The sequence below is a fragment of the Rutidosis leptorrhynchoides genome, chromosome 4 (genome assembly GCF_046630445.1).
Source record: "Rutidosis leptorrhynchoides isolate AG116_Rl617_1_P2 chromosome 4, CSIRO_AGI_Rlap_v1, whole genome shotgun sequence".
NCBI classification, from domain to species: domain Eukaryota; kingdom Viridiplantae; phylum Streptophyta; class Magnoliopsida; order Asterales; family Asteraceae; genus Rutidosis; species Rutidosis leptorrhynchoides.
In genome coordinates, this window is record NC_092336.1 from 68,256,849 (window position 1) to 68,271,463 (window position 14,615).

A 14,615-nucleotide genomic window follows, 5' to 3' on the forward strand; every position below is an offset into this window, starting at 1 on the left:
TTTAGAATTAACTAAACTATGTTCTAGTGATTACAAGTTTAAACCTTCGAATAAGATAGCTTTATATGTATGAATCGAATGATGTTATGAACATCATTACTACCTTAAGTTCCTTGGATAAACCTACTGGAAAAGAGAAAAATGGATCTAGCTTCAATGGATCCTTGGATGGCTCGAAGTTCTTGAAGCAGAATCATGACACGAAAACAAGTTCAAGTAAGATCATCACTTGAAATAAGATTGTTATAGTTATAGAAATTGAACCAAAGTTTGAATATGATTATTACCTTGTATTAGAATGATAACCTACTGTAAGAAACAAAGATTTCTTGAGGTTGGATGATCACCTTACAAGATTGGAAGTGAGCTAGCAAACTTGAAAGTATTCTTGATTTTATGAAACTAGAACTTTTGGAATTTATGAAGAACACTTAGAACTTGAAGATAGAACTTGAGAGAGATCAATTAGATGAAGAAAATTGAAGAATGAAAGTGTTTGTAGGTGTTTTTGGTCGTTGGTGTATGGATTAGATATAAAGGATATGTTATTTTGTTTTCATGTAAATAAGTCATGAATGATTACTCATATTTTTGTAATTTTATGAGATATTTCATGCTAGTTGCCAAATGATGGTTCCCACATGTGTTAGGTGACTCACATGGGCTGCTAAGAGCTGATCATTGGAGTGTATATACCAATAGTACATACATCTAAAAGCTGTGTATTGTACGAGTATGAATACGGGTGCATACGAGTAGAATTGTTGATGAAACTGAACGAGGATGTAATTGTAAGCATTTTTGTTAAGTAGAAGTATTTTGATAAGTGTCTTGAAGTCTTTCAAAAGTGTATGAATACATATTAAAACACTACATGTATATACATTTTAACTGAGTCGTTAAGTCATCGTTAGTCGTTACATGTAAATGTTGTTTTGAAACCTTTAGGTTAACGATCTTGTTAAATGTTGTTAAGCCAATGTTTATAATATCAAAAGAGATTTTAAATTATTATATTATCATGATATTATGATGTACGAATATCTCTTAATATGATATATATACATTAAATGTCGTTACAACGATAATCGTTACATATATGTCTCGTTTCAAAATCATTAAGTTAGTAGTCTTCTTTTTACATATGTAGTCCATTGTTAATATAATTAATGATATGTTTACTTATCATAATATCATGTTAACTATATATATAACCATATATATGTCATCATATAGTTTTTACAAGTTTTAACGTTCGTGAATCACCGGTCAACTTGGATGGTCAATTGTCTATATGAAACATATTTCAATTAATCAAGTCTTAACAAGTTTGATTGCTTAACATGTTGGAAACATTTAATCATGTAAATATCAATCTCAATTAATATATATAAACATGGAAAAGTTCGGGTTACTACAGTACCTACCCGTTAAATAAATTTCGTCCCGAAATTTTAAGCTGTTGAAGGTGTTGACGAATCTTCTGGAAATAGATGCGGGTATTTCTTCTTCATCTGATCTTCACGCTCCCAGGTGAACTCGGGTCCTCTACGAGCATTCCATCGAACCTTAACAATTGGTATCTTATTTTGCTTAAGTCTTTTAACCTCACGATCCATTATTTCGACGGGTTCTTCGATGAATTGAAGTTTTTCGTTGATTTGGATTTCATCTAACGGAATAGTGAGATCTTCTTTAGCAAAACATTTCTTCAAATTCGAGACGTGGAAAGTGTTATGTACAGCCGCGAGTTGTTGAGGTAACTCTAGTCGGTAAGCTACTGGTCCGACACGATCAATAATCTTGAATGGTCCAATATACCTTGGATTTAATTTCCCTCGTTTACCAAATCGAACAACGCCTTTCCAAGGTGCAACTTTAAGCATGACCATCTCTCCAATTTCAAATTCTATATCTTTTCTTTTAATGTCAGCGTAGCTCTTTTGTCGACTTTGGGCGGTTTTCAACCGTTGTTGAATTTGGATGATCTTCTCGGTAGTTTCTTGTATAATCTCCGGACCCGTAATCTGTCTATCCCCCACTTCACTCCAACAAATCGGAGACCTGCACTTTCTACCATAAAGTGCTTCAAACGGCGCCATCTCAATGCTTGAATGGTAGCTGTTGTTGTAGGAAAATTCTGCTAACGGTAGATGTCGATCCCAACTGTTTCTGAAATCAATAACACATGCTCGTAGCATGTCTTCAAGCGTTTGTATTGTCCTTTCACTCTGCCCATCAGTTTGTGGATGATAGGCAGTACTCATGTCTAGACGAGTTCCTAATGCTTGCTGTAATGTCTGCCAGAATCTTGAAATAAATCTGCCATCCCTATCAGAGATAATAGAGATTGGTATTCCATGTCTGGAGACGACTTCCTTCAAATACAGTCGTGCTAACTTCTCCATCTTGTCATCTTCTCTTATTGGCAGGAAGTGTGCTGATTTGGTGAGACGATCAACTATTACCCAAATAGTATCAAAACCACTTGCAGTCCTTGGCAATTTAGTGATGAAATCCATGGTAATGTTTTCCCATTTCCATTCCGGGATTTCGGGTTGTTGAAGTAGACCTGATGGTTTCTGATGCTCAGCTTTGACCTTAGAACACGTCAAACATTCTCCTACGTATTTAGCAACATCGGCTTTCATACCCGGCCACCAAAAATGTTTCTTGAGATCCTTGTACATCTTCCCCGTTCCAGGATGTATTGAGTATCTGGTTTTATGAGCTTCTCTAAGTACCATTTCTCTCATATCTCCAAATTTTGGTACCCAAATCCTTTCAGCCCTATACCGGGTTCCGTCTTCCCGAATATTAAGATGCTTCTCCGATCCTTTGGGTATTTCATCCTTTAAATTTCTCTCTTTTAAAACTCCTTGTTGCGCCTCCTTTATTTGAGTAGTAAGGTTATTATGAATCATTATATTCATAGATTTTACTCGAATGGGTTCTCTGTCCTTCCTGCTCAAGGCATCGGCTACCACATTTGCCTTCCCCGGGTGGTAACGAATCTCAAAGTCGTAATCATTCAATAATTCAATAAACCTACGCTGCCTCATATTCAGTTGTTTCTGATTAAATATGTGTTGAAGACTTTTGTGGTCGGTATATATAATACTTTTGACCCCATATAAGTAGTGCCTCCAAGTCTTTAATGCAAAAACAACCGCGCCTAATTCCAAATCATGCGTCGTATAATTTTGTTCGTGAATCTTCAATTGTCTAGACGCATAAGCAATCACCTTCGTTCGTTGCATTAATACACAACCGAGACCTTGCTTTGATGCGTCACAATAAATCACAAAATCATCATTCCCTTCAGGCAATGACAATATAGGTGCCGTAGTTAGCTTTTTCTTCAATAACTGAAACGCTTTCTCTTGTTCATCATTCCATTCAAATTTCTTCCCTTTATGCGTTAATGCAGTCAAGGGTTTTGCTATTCTGGAAAAGTCTTGGATGAACCTTCTGTAGTAACCAGCTAGTCCTAAAAACTGGCGTATGTGTTTCGGAGTTTTCGGGGTTTCCCACTTTTCAACAGTTTCTATCTTTGCCGGATCCACCTTAATACCTTCTTTGTTCACTATGTGACCGAGGAATTGAACTTCTTCCAACCAAAATGCACACTTTGAAAACTTAGCGTACAATTCTTCCTTCCTCAATACTTCTAACACCTTTCTCAAATGTTCACCGTGTTCTTGGTCATTCTTTGAGTAAATAAGTATGTCATCAATGAAAACAATGACAAACTTGTCAAGGTATGGTCCACACACTCGGTTCATAAGGTCCATGAACACAGCTGGTGCATTAGTTAAACCAAACGGCATGACCATAAACTCGTAATGACCGTAACGTGTTCTGAAAGCAGTCTTTGGAATATCATCTTCTTTCACCCGCATTTGATGATACCCGGAACGTAAGTCAATCTTTGAATAAACAGACGAGCCTTGTAGTTGATCAAATAAGTCGTCGATTCTCGGTAGTGGGTAGCGGTTCTTGATGGTAAGTTTGTTCAACTCTCGGTAGTCGATACACAACCTGAATGTACCATCTTTCTTCTTGACAAACAAAACAGGAGCTCCCCACGGTGATGTGCTTGGTCGAATGAAACCACGCTCTAAAAGTTCTTGTAATTGGCTTTCCAGTTCTTTCATCTCACTGGGTGCGAGTCTGTAAGGAGCACGAGCTATTGGTGCAGCTCCTGGTACAAGATCTATTTGAAATTCAACAGATCGATGTGGGGGTAATCCCGGTAATTCTTTCGGAAATACATCGGGAAATTCTTTTGCAATGGGAACATCATTGATGCTCTTTTCTTCAGTTTGTACTTTCTCGACGTGTGCTAGAACAGCATAGCAACCTTTTCTTATTAGTTTTTATGCCTTCAAATTACTAATAAGATGTAGCTTCGTGTTGCCCTTTTCTCCGTACACCATTAAGGGTTTTCCTTTTTCTCGTATAATGCGAATTGCATTTTTGTAACAGACGATCTCTGCTTTCACTTCTTTCAACCAGTCCATACCGATTATCACATCAAAACTCCCTAACTCTACTGGTATCAAATCAATCTTAAATGTTTTGCTAACCAGTTTAATTTCTCGATTCCGACATATATTATCTGCTGAAATTAATTTACCATTTGCTAATTCGAGTAAAAATTTACTATCCAAAGGCGTCAATGGACAACTTAATTTAGCACAAAAATCTCTACTCATATAGCTTCTATCCGCACCCGAATCAAATAAAACGTAAGCAGATTTATTGTCAATAAGAAACGTACCCGTAACAAGCTCCGGGTCTTCCTGTGCCTCTGCCGCATTAATATTGAAAACTCTTCCTCGGCCTTGTCCATTCGTGTTCTCCTGGTTCGGGCAATTTCTAATAATGTGGCCCGGTTTTCCACATTTATAACAAACTACATTGGCATAACTTGCTCCGACACTACTTGCTCCGCCATTACTCGTTCCGACACCATTTGTTCCTTTCGTTCTATTAACCCCTGGTCCGTAGACCTCACACTTCGCCGCTCTATGAACATTTCTTTTACACTTGTTGCACAATTTGGTGCAGAACCCCGAGTGATACTTTTCACACCTTTGGCATAGCTGCTTCTGATTGTTGTTGTTGTTGCGGTTATTATTGTTGTAGTTGCTGTTGTTGTTGTTGTTGTTGGGCCGTTTGTTGTAGTTGCGATTGATGTTGCGATTGTTGGGATAGTTGTTGCGATTATTGTTGTAATTGCTGTTGTTGTTGTATTGGTGATTCTTATCACCGTTTTCCTCCCACTTTCTTTTGACTTGCTTCATATTGGCCTCTTCAGCAGTCTGTTCTTTAATTCTTTCTTCAATCTGGTTCACTAGTTTGTGAGCCATTCTACATGCCTGTTGTATAGAGGCGGGCTCGTGTGAACTTATATCTTCTTGGATTCTTTCCGGTAATCCTTTCACAAACGCGTCGATCTTCTCTTCCTCATCTTCGAATGCTCCCGGACACAATAGGCACAATTCTGTGAATCGTCTTTCGTACGTGGTAATATCAAATCCTTGGGTTCGTAACCCTCTAAGTTCTGTCTTGAGCTTATTGACCTCGGTTCTGGGACGGTACTTCTCGTTCATCAAGTGCTTGAATGCTGACCACGGTAGTGCGTACGCATCGTCTTGTCCCACTTGCTCTAGATAGGTATTCCACCATGTTAACGCAGAACCTGTGAAGGTATGCGTAGCGTACTTCACTTTATCCTCTTCAGTACACTTACTTATGGCAAACACCGATTCGACCTTCTCGGTCCACCGTTTCAATCCGATCGGTCCTTCGGTTCCATCAAATTCCAAAGGTTTGCAGGCAGTGAATTCTTTGTAGGTGCATCGTACACGATTTCCTGTACTGCTAGATCCAAGGTTATTGTTGGTATGTAGCGCAGCCTGTACTGCGGCTATGTTTGAAGCTAGAAAAGTACGGAATTCCTCTTCATTCATATTCACGGTGTGTCGAGTAGTCGGTGCCATTTCCTTCAAAATATTCAAATGGAACAAGTTAATCATACAGAATATTAAGAGTAGTTAATAGTATTTCGTAGCATAATATGAACTCATTTATAAAAGCTTTTTCTTCATATTAGCGTTTTATAAGTTTAAATTCGGGTAGTACCTACCCGTTAAGTTCATACTTAGTAGCTAATATACAATTCAACTACTACAATTCTATATGAAAAACTGATTATAATAATATTTCGCGTTCAAACTTTTATACAATATTTTACAAACTTACAATACCGCTTATTTTACATAAAGCATGAAATATAGCACGCAATAACTTTGATACAAGATAGTTGTGAAGATAATTCTAGCTAGTACACAAGTCGTTCAGCAAAGGCAATAAAGACACGTAATTCATACGTCCAGAAACAAGTCATGCATTCTGGTTTTACTAGGATTACTTCCCATCCTTGGTCTTGTGGAACATAACCGTTATGGCCGTTGATAAGATAGCGTGTTGTAACGTCGTCAAAAGGACGAGGGTTACGTAATGTCCAACAGTCCCGTAACAATCTAAAAACCTCATTTCTTACCCCAATTACCGACTCCGTCACTTGTGGAAACGTTTTGTTTAATAGTTGTAGCCCGATGTTCTTGTTCTCACTTTGGTGAGAAGCGAACATTACTAATCCGTAAGCATAACATGCTTCTTTATGTTGCATGTTAGCCGCTTTTTCTAAATCACGAAGTCCAATATTCGGATATATTGAGTCAAAATAATTTCTTAACCCGTTGCGTAAAATAGCATTTGGGTTCCCCGCAATATATGCGTCAAAGTAAACACATCGTAACTTATGGGTTTCCCAATGTGATATCCCCCATCTTTCAAACGAAAGTCTCTTATAAACCAAGATATTCTTGGAACGTTCTTCGAATGTCTTACAAACTGATCTCGCCTTAAATAGTTGTGCCGAGGAATTCTGACCGACTCTAGACAAGATTTCATCAATCATGTCTCCGGGTAGGTCTCTTAAAATATTGGGTTGTCTATCCATTTTGTGTTTTTAAACTGTAAAATAGACAAGAGTTAGATTCATAAAAAAAATACTTATTAATACAAGCAATTTTTACATATATCATAAAGCATAAGCACACTATATTACATATATTACACCACACGAATACAACTATCTTATTCCGACTCGCTTGTTTCTTCTTCTTCGGTTTTGGTTCGTTTTGACAAGTTTCTAGGGATATATGATGTTCCCCTAATACGAGCCGTCGTGATCCACATTGGTTTAGAAAAACCTGGTGGTTTAGAGGTTCCCGGGTCATTGTTACAACTTAAGGACTTCGGGGGTTGACGATACATATAAAGTTCATCGGGGTTGGAATTAGATTTCTCTATTTTTATGCCCTTTCCCTTATTATTTTCTTTTGCCTTTTTAAATTCAGTTGGGGTAATTTCTATAACATCATCGGAATTCTCGTCGGAATCCGATTCATCGGAGAATTGGTAATCCTCCCAATATTTTGCTTCCTTGGCGGAAACACCATTGACCATAATTAACTTTGGTCGGTTGGTTGAGGATTTTCTTTTACTTAACCGTTTTATTATTTCCCCCACCGGTTCTATTTCTTCATCCGGTTCCGATTCTTCTTCCGGTTCCGATTCTTCTTCCGGTTCCGACTCTTCTTCCGGTTCCTCTTCGGGAACTTGTGAATCAGTCCACGAATCATTCCAATTTACATTTGACTCTTCATTATTATTAGGTGAGTCAATGGGACTTGTTCTAGAGGTAGACATCTATCACATAAAATCAAACGCGTTAAGAGATTAATATATCACATAATATTCACATGTTAAAAATATATAGTTTCCAACAAAATTTGTTAAGCAATCATTTTTCAAGTAAACACGGTCAAAGTCCAGACTCACTAATGCATCCTAACAAACTCGATAAGACACACTTATGCAAAATTCTGGTTCTCTAAGACCAACGCTCGGATACCAACTGAAATGTCCCGTTCATATTGATTAAAAACGTTCCATATTAATTGATTTCGTTGCGAGGTTTTGACCTCTATATGAGACGTTTTTCAAAGACTGCATTCATTTTTAAAACAAACCATAACCTTTATTTCATAAATAAAGGTTTAAAAAGCTTTACGTAGATTATCAAATAATGATAATCTAAAATATCCTGTTTACACACGACCATTACATAATGGTTTACAATACAAATATGTTACATCGAAATCAGTTTCTTGAATGCAGTTTTTACACAATATCATACAAACATGGACTCCAAATCTTGTCCTTATTTTAGTATGCAACAGCGGAAGCTCTTAATATTCACCTGAGAATAAACATGCTTTAAACGTCAACAAAAATGTTGGTGAGTTATAGGTTTAACCTATATATATCAAATCGTAACAATAGACCACAAGATTTCATATTTCAATACACATCCCATACATAGAGATAAAAATCATTCATATGGTGAACACCTGGTAACCGACATTAACAAGATGCATATATAAGAATATCCCCATCATTCCGGGACACCCTTCGGATATGATATAAATTTCGAAGTACTAAAGCATCCGGTACTTTGGATGGGGTTTGTTAGGCCCAATAGACCTATCTTTAGGATTCGCGTCAATTAGGGTGTCTGTTCCCTAATTCTTAGATTACCAGACTTAATAAAAAGGGGCATATTCGATTTCGATAATTCAACCATAGAATGTAGTTTCACGTACTTGTGTCTATTTTATAAATCATTTATAAAACCTGCATGTATTCTCATCCCAAAAATATTAGATTTTAAAAGTGGGACTATAACTCACTTTCACAGATTTTTACTTCGTCGGGAAGTAAGACTTGGCCACTGGTTGATTCACGAACCTATAACAATATATACATATATATCAAAGTATGTTCAAAATATATTTACAACACTTTTAATATATTTTGATGTTTTAAGTTTATTAAGTCAGCTGTCCTCGTTAGTAACCTACAACTAGTTGTCCACAGTTAGATGTACAGAAATAAATCGATAAATATTATCTTGAATCAATCCACGACCCAGTGTATACGTATCTCAGTATTGATCACAACTCAAACTATATATATTTTGGAATCAACCTCAACCCTGTATAGCTAACTCCAACATTCACATATAGAGTGTCTATGATTGTTCCGAAATATATATAGATGTGTCGACATGATAGGTCGAAACATTGTATACGTGTCTATGGTATCTCAAGATTACATAATATACAATACAAGTTGATTAAGTTATGGTTGGAATAGATTTGTTACCAATTTTCACGTAGCTAAAATGAGAAAAATTATCCAATCTTGTTTTACCCATAACTTCTTCATTTTAAATCCGTTTTGAGTGAATCCAATTGCTATGGTTTCATATTGAACTCTATTTTATGAATCTAAACAGAAAAAGTATAGGTTTATAGTCGGAAAAATAAGTTACAAGTCATTTTTGTAAAGGTAGTCATTTCAGTCGAAAGAACGACGTCTAGATGACCATTTTAGAAAACATACTTCCACTTTGAGTTTAACCATAATTTTTGGATATAGTTTCATGTTCATAATAAAAATCATCTTCTCAGAATAACAACTTTTAAATCAAAGTTTATCATAGTTTTTAATTAACTAACCCAAAACAGCCCGCGGTGTTACTACGACGGCGTAAATCCGGTTTTACGGTGTTTTTCGTGTTTCCAGGTTTTAAATCATTAAGTTAGCATATCATATAGATATAGAACATGTGTTTAGTTTATTTTAAAAGTGAAGTTAGAAGGATTAACTTTTGTTTGCGAACAAGTTTAGAATTAACTAAACTATGTTCTAGTGATTACAAGTTTAAACCTTCGAATAAGATAGCTTTATATGTATGAATCGAATGATGTTATGAACATCATTACTACCTTAAGTTCCTTGGATAAACCTACTGGAAAAGAGAAAAATGGATCTAGCTTCAATGGATCCTTGGATGGCTCGAAGTTCTTGAAGCAGAATCATGACACGAAAACAAGTTCAAGTAAGATCATCACTTGAAATAAGATTGTTATAGTTATAGAAATTGAACCAAAGTTTGAATATGATTATTACCTTGTATTATAATGATAACCTACTGTAAGAAACAAAGATTTCTTGAGGTTGGATGATCACCTTACAAGATTGGAAGTGAGCTAGCAAACTTGAAAGTATTCTTGATTTTATGAAACTAGAACTTTTGGAATTTATGAAGAACACTTAGAACTTGAAGATAGAACTTGAGAGAGATCAATTAGATGAAGAAAATTGAAGAATGAAAGTGTTTGTAGGTGTTTTTGGTCGTTGGTGTATGGATTAGATATAAAGGATATGTTATTTTGTTTTCATGTAAATAAGTCATGAATGATTACTCATATTTTTGTAATTTTATGAGATATTTCATGCTAGTTGCCAAATGATGGTTCCCACATGTGTTAGGTGACTCAAATGGGCTGCTAAGAGCTGATCATTGGAGTGTATATACCAATAGTACATACATCTAAAAGCTGTGTATTGTACGAGTATGAATACGGGTGCATACGAGTAGAATTGTTGATGAAACTGAACGAGGATGTAATTGTAAGCATTTTTGTTAAGTAGAAGTATTTTGATAAGTGTCTTGAAGTCTTTCAAAAGTGTATGAATACATATTAAAACACTACATGTATATACATTTTAACTGAGTCGTTAAGTCATCGTTAGTCGTTACATGTAAATGTTGTTTTGAAACCTTTAGGTTAACGATCTTGTTAAATGTTGTTAAGCCAATGTTTATAATATCAAAAGAGATTTTAAATTATTATATTATCATGATATTATGATGTACGAATATCTCTTAATATGATATATATACATTAAATGTCGTTACAACGATAATCGTTACATATATGTCTCGTTTCAAAATCATTAAGTTAGTAGTCTTGTTTTTACATATGTAGTCCATTGTTAATATAATTAATGATATGTTTACTTATCATAATATCATGTTAACTATATATATAACCATATATATGTCATCATATAGTTTTTACAAGTTTTAACGTTCGTGAATCACCGGTCAACTTGGGTGGTCAATTGTCTATATGAAACATATTTCAATTAATCAAGTCTTAACAAGTTTGATTGCTTAACATGTTGGAAACATTTAATCATGTAAATATCAATCTCAATTAATATATATAAACATGGAAAAGTTCGGGTCACTACACAACCCTCACTTTTCGACTTCTAAATTACTGAATTAACCCTAGGGCTATATGTCTGACTATATGTATTAAGGGTTGTTATATACAATTAAATATTGACCGAATAGTAATTTTTAGTCAATAATGTACGCTTAAATAAATAATATATTATTAATTTATATAATTTGACATAATTTAACTAAGTATATAAACTTTGTATCACTTTTATTATTTAGTTAATGTATTATATATTTAACTATATAATAAATCTAATTATATATAAATGTAATAATATTTACAAACTTACTAAAACTATAGTTTAATAATTAAAATCATAATTATTATTAAAAATACAAAATACCGAATTATTTATTATTTTTATGCAAAATTTGTATTTATTAATTAAATAAAACAAAAAAAAATATTATTGACAAATATTCTTGGAAAAGCATTAAATCAATTTATTTATTTATATAAAAAAAATCCTTAAAATAAATAAAAAATAAATAAATAAATAAATAAATAAATAAATTACTTTTTAATTAAAAATTTTAATGGAAAAACTACTTTTATTATTTTATTTTGTGCATTATCCCATGACCTAACATTTAATACTTTTTGATTTTAAAATCCCATTAAGAATTAAATATTTTTTTTTCTTTTAATTATTTTATTCTTTTTACCTAATTTTTTCAAGTATAAATACCCCTCATTTCTCATTCAAACTCACACCAAAATTTCTCTCATTCTCTCTTTGAAGAATTACTACTAGTAAGTATTCTTTTCTTACTTTTTATTTTTTTTACTTTTTACTTTTTACTTTTTTACTTTTTACTTTTTACTTTTTACTTTTTACTTTTTACTTTTTACTTCGGTTATTATTTTTACCGAAATATGTAAATAATGTTATAAATTATATGCAATTAAAAATAAAATAAATTAACATGTATACAATATTACTATTACTAGCACCTATAACCTACTACTTATATTGTAACATAAAAACATTTTGGGATATGTATTAGAGATGTATAGATCTTCGAACTTTCTTGACGAATGGTTTCTATGAGATTCTAGGCAGAGGGTTTGAATTTCCGATTTAAAGGGTCCTATGACTCAAGCCCCTAGATCTAAATTAGCCATTCGAAGGGAAAGGGGTGATTGGAAGCTTATCTAATACGGCAAGTATCCTAAAATGGAAAACATTGATAAAAGTAGAAACTCTCTAGTCATAGAAACTTAGTAAAATAAGAAACTTTCTAAAAATGAAAACTTTATAAAAATAGTAACTTACTAGGAATAGAAACTTAGTAAAACAAACTATACTTAAACACATACTTAAATTTAAACATGGGCAAAACACTTAACTACTCTTAAATGTCAATAGGTTGACTTTCCTGCTCACTCGTTCAACTCTTTATTCCGAAGAATAATACTCTCTCTACTTACTAAGGTGAATTCATAGCCCCTCTTTAATTGCTAGCAAACTTACTTACTTTACTTGGGGTGAGACACATGCTGTTTTTACTTTTTACACTTTAGACACAAGTACCAAACTGTTAAACTATGCTATACCCGGCTATGTCCGACTAAGTCCCTACAGTGATATTTTTAATTGCTGCGGCATGCTTAATTATTGGGGGTAGGCCTATCGGGAGTAACGTCCCCGATACATTTGACCAAGTTATTGTATTACTTAATAATGAAATTAAGCCGACAAGGACAGACACAACTTGTCATGGGGCAAACTTGAACGTTTAGTCTAAATATCACGCATTGGCATAACTTTTTGATCCTGCGGGAGATCAACTTTACAAACTAAATCTTGTGGTCTAAAACAACGACAAACTTTTTGTTAAACCTATGAATTTCACTCAACCTTTTTTGGTTGACACTTTAGCATGTTTTGTCTCAGGTGCTGTTTGATTCAAGCTCTTATACTTACTGCTTATGTGATGCTACTTGGACATAGGATCAAGAGATATCGCATTTATTACTTCTGCATGTGAACATTTACAATATTATTATTCCTGTCATTGTAACGATATTTCATTTTCCGCTGCGTACTCATTAAAGTTAAATTCATCATTTAGTATTGTTTTCGTTTATTATAATATGTTGGTATGTTTTGATATTAGTGACGTTCCTTCCAGACCCTATTGGGAGGACGTTACATAAACTAACGCTTAGTGAGTGAGAATATACTACATACATATATATGCATAAAATGGACACGCCACACAAATAATCAAATACCGCATACCCGAGTATCCAAGCATAAAGGCAAGCTAAGCTAAGCATACAGTATAATCACTAAGCAACAAGCTAGTAACAACAACCATAAAGTAAGTCACCAATGACGATGTGAACAACGCCAATAAGCTACACCCGGAGGGTTAGCTACATCACAACAATACATTAATATATATATATATATATATATATATATATATATATATATATATATATATATATATATATATATATATATATATATATATATATATAACAGAGCGTAAAACCGCCCAAGGTTAACCAATCGTACAAAGGAATGGTACTCGAATTTCCCATCGGTGTTCGTAACAACCGTTAGTGTACAACACATATATCACTAACCCTTGGACAACACATATCCGTTCATGAAACAGTTAGCGTACAACGCATATATCACTAACTTGGACAACACATATCCATTCATAAAACCGTTAGCGTACAACGCATATATCACTAACTTGGACAACACATATCCATTCATAAAACCGTTAGCGTACAACACATATATCACTAACTTGTACAACACATATCCATTCATAAAGTCGTTAGCGTACAACATATATATCACTAACTTGGACAACACATATCCATTCATAAAAATAAACACATCACAATTCAATATCAACCCGTCGCCATTGGGGTTATCCAATTCACAATCACGTGTGATAATGCATGCACAAAACGTGTACCTCGCCAAAGGTGGTCAACTAAAACGCACATCCGTGCTAATTGGACCTATACACAAGTCCATCAAATCCACCTATATGTGAAGTGAGCTCTATAACCGAGAACCACTTCACCCGACCCGCACCCATCCTACACATACATATGCACATAGGATATTAACACTCACCTTGTCGCCTTGAAGAATGCTACCTAATAATCCACAATCACCGATGGAATGTACCTATTCCATGTATCACATAACAAGTAACACAATTAGGGTGGATATACAAATCAACCCAAATTGACAACTAGTGCAATTTCGACCCAAATGCACTTCCAAGCACAAACCGCGCCCAAACTAACCAATAATCACTAACACAAGTGAGAAATGGTCCTAATATGCCAATCAAACCCAATCACAGGTGTTAAACACCTATCTTGCCCAAAATGACA